The 3,860-nt window shown below is 40.6% G+C and overlaps 1 pseudogene across 1 annotated transcript; it reads right to left on the minus strand.

The window, feature by feature from the left end:
* Positions 1–1,014: 1,014 nt before the first annotated feature.
* LOC311178943 (large ribosomal subunit protein eL21-like) lies at positions 1,015–1,501 on the minus strand (annotated as a pseudogene). The gene has a single exon. The product of its transcript is annotated as a large ribosomal subunit protein eL21-like (transcript).
* Between the last annotated feature and the right edge of the window lie 2,359 nt (positions 1,502–3,860).

Genomic DNA, 3,860 nt, shown 5'->3' on the forward strand with positions numbered 1-3,860 from the left:
ACTGTGTGCATGGATGTCATTGCATCCAAAGTCACTTCTCCACCGGCCCAGTGGGAGTTCCTCAGCCTGGGGGTTGATCTTTAGCATTTCAGTATCAGAGCTCGTGGCACACTCTCAGTGAACGGATGGGTGACCCCAATGGAGGACACGGAGACCATGAGGGCAGATCTGAACCCAGGTCCCCAGCAGGCATCTTCTCTTCCATTGCTACCTTGTGTGGTCTGGTAATTCCAGGCTCATCGGTTTGGGCTCAAGTTTTGATGGACGGTAAATGTCAGCTCAGCTATACTGCTCCTGCTGTTAGGCAAGCCCAAAGAACCCAGTCCTGCCTTTCCTCTGGATTTTCCTTCTTTGTTAGATTCTTTAAAACCCGTAGGAAACAGAAATACTGGAAACTTCTTGGCCCATGAAAATGGATGAGCCGGTAGGGAGTGTGCACAAGGGACAGGCCCTTCTCCGCTGTTAATATGCACCCAGCAGTGTGCTGTGTCCAGTATTCCAAAGACAGGCAAGTTGAGGTCCTCCCTTTGTGGTGTTCCCAGGGCTATTTAAGGGGTGGTGTGTGGGTAGAAGGGAAGGGAATCCCAGGGAGCCTCTAGCTCCATGCCTTGTCCTGGCCAGAGACCGTAAGATTTGAAATTTGTTTTTCTCCATACATACAATTTTCCTGGTTGTTACATCTTTTTTTAAATTAATGTTTCCCTTACATAGTTGTAGTCCCCATAGCTCTCCCACCACCACATCACCCCTGAACCATCAACATATTCCCCTGTGTTCTTCCTTCCCCTGTTTTGACCCCCTCCTTTGCTGTATGCAAAGATCTATTGTCAGCTTGCTAGTTTTGACTTTTTTTTTTTAAACCCACTAAATTTTAATAAAGACACCATCCAATGAATTGCGATATAATTAAAAGTTTGCTTTAAATATTTTTTAGAGAGGGGACACCACACTTCTACTCAATTAGGTGAAACATTTTTGTAGTCCAGAGCTCTTTTATTTCTTTTTGCACACCTATCATGCCATGAATTCATGGGGAATAGGTTCTAGCAGCTCAGGCTCCTTCCCATTGGTTCTCACAAAGTGTGCTTCTCTAGGTGGAGCAGGCTGGCGCTTCAGCTGAACCCAAGTACCCTTCTCTTTGGCTTCCTTTTTCTTCTGATCATTTTCTTTCACACGTTTCAGGAAGCTATCTTGGCTCTTAGAGTGCTTAATGTGCTCAATACGAACATTAATTCTCTTTGCAAGAATTCTCTTTGCCCTTTACTTGCTTGTTTACAACAATGCCAGCTGCATGCTGGGTAACATTATAGACTCTTCCGGTTTTGCCATGGTAACATTTGTGGGGCATTCCTTTTTGAACAGTGCCCATCCCCTTGATGTCAACAATATCACCTTTCTTATAGATTCGCATGCATGTGGCCAAAGGAACAACTCCATGTTTTCTAAAAGGCCTAGAGAACATATAGCGGGTCCCTCTTCTCTTTCCCTTTGTGTTAGTCATTTTGGCGACTTACTGGAAGATGGCGGTTCCGGCCCAAAGGGTTTTGACTTTTTCTTGACCTTTTGTTTGGTTTCTCTATAGTCCACATATAAGTGAGACCATCCAATATTTATCTTTTTCCTTCTGGCTTATTTTGGCTAACATAATCCATCCATGCTACTTAAATGGCATGAGTTTGTCTTTATGACTGCTGGATAATATTCCATTGTGTAAATATACCACAACTTTTTCATCCATTTGTCTATTTTGGGGCATTTGGCTTGTTTCCATATCTTGGCTATTGTAAATAGTGCTGCAATAAACAGAGGCGTGCAGGTTTCCTTTCTAATTAGTGTTCCTGTGTCCTTTCAGTAGATTCCTAGGAGTGGAATTGCTGGATCACATGGTAGATCCATTTTTAGTATTCTGAGGAGCCGCCACACAACTTTCCGTAGTGACTGGAACAGTTTACATTCCCACCAGCATTGTAAGAGAGTGCGTTTGTCTCCACATCCTCTCAGCATTTGTACAACATCATTTTTGGAAAAGATTCTTTTTCCTATCCAATTGTCTTACCACCTTTGTTGAAACTCAATGGAACACACATATGGCCCATTTCTGAACTCCATTTCATTTGCCATCCTCATGTCAATACCATGTTGTTTTAATTATTGTAGTTTTATAAATCAGTCTTGACATCAGATAGTTTAAGTTCTCTAACTGACTTTTCCCTAAAGTTATCTATATTTCCATATAAATTTTATGTTAAAATTTTTCCAATTAAAGAAATTCTGTTGGAATTAAATGTAGAGATCAATGAGAATTGACATCTAATAATACTGAGTCTTCCAATCCATGAAATGGTTTCATTTTATATATTTCTTACTTGACCTTCACAATATTTTATAAATATTCTCTGCACACATTGCACACAGATTTTATAAATGTGCCCCAAATATATTTGATACTATTATCAATGGAATTAGTTTAGATTATTTTATTTTCAAATTGTTTGTTGCTGCTATATAAAAACACATTAATTTTTGTACATTGAACTTATGTCCTATTGTAACAGGGTGGTCCCCAGGAAAGGGGGAGGTTCCCTGCCCCACCCAAGGGAGGAGAAGGGAGAGGAGAAGAGAGGAGGGAGAGGAGAAGCTGCAGAGGAGACTGAGGAAGGAAGCAGGATGGAGCCAGAAGGAGACCTGGAGGAGGCGCATGGAGCCTAGAGACACGTGAAGAAACTGCGCTTGTCTTTTGGTTGTGGACTGGGTGACACAGATGTGGGTGAGACCCATGGGGAGGTGACAATGGCAGCTTTTATCTTGATGTTGATTTTGCTCTTTTCCTTCCAGGTTTGTCTGGTTTCTGACCCTTTTCTGTGGGTCCCCACTGGAAGATGCTTTAGACTTGTGGCAGGCTTTGGGGCTTTGCTCTGGGCCAATCCCATTTGGACAGAGTTTTACCCACGAGGGGACAGGTAACTTTGGGTGCTTCATTTAGAAATGAGACTCTTTGCCTTTCCTGTATTGTTTCCTAGTTTTATTAAAGTTCCTTCCCATTAAAGTCTCATATGTTTTGTGTTGATGTGGTGGATGGCAGAACCCATTTAGAATAGGCAGGTTTGCGGGGTTTGGGCTGCCCCTCTCCCTGCCCTATAACAGATTTGGCGCCCAATGTGATTTAGGACAGAGTCATCCGTGGTTAGTCAGCCCCATGGGGAAATTGGGCTTCCCTATGGCACTGGCTACCATAAGCGCAAATGTGATTTTTGGTTTCTCCAGTGTGTTTGTTTCATTATATGTTTCTAGTTGGTCTGTAGATTACTTAGGATTTTCTGCACAGGTAATAGTATTGTCTGTAACTAAAAGAAGTTGGGAGCAGGGAAGGAAGGAGAAGAAAAATTAACAGGGGAAAAAATGTTTCAGACCTAATTTACAAATAAATCTTCAGAAAAACACAGAGACAACAGAATACAGAAAAATAAGAACAAAGGAAATGATAGCTTCCAACACCAAAGCTGTAACAGACAGTAAACACATTCTAACTTCTTGCCAGATAAAAATAAAACCTGATTTAGAAGTCTAGTTAGCTCAGTCCCTTTTACCTAAAATATGCTGTCCATATATATTTCAATACAAAAGTTACTTGGCATACTAAAAAACAAAATAAATAAAATTTGAAGAAATGAAACTATCACCAGAATGTAAAATAGATTTGGCAGAGCTGTTGGAATTATGAAATCATTAATTTAAAACAACTATGAATAATACTTCATGATTATAATAAAAAAGTGGACAATGTTCAAGAACAGATGGGGAGTATAAACAGAAAAACTTCAAGAAAAAGTCAAGAACATATTCTAGTAATAAAAATCATG

This window comes from Talpa europaea (assembly GCF_964194135.1).
Source record: "Talpa europaea genome assembly, chromosome: 10".
Taxonomy (NCBI): domain Eukaryota; kingdom Metazoa; phylum Chordata; class Mammalia; order Eulipotyphla; family Talpidae; genus Talpa; species Talpa europaea.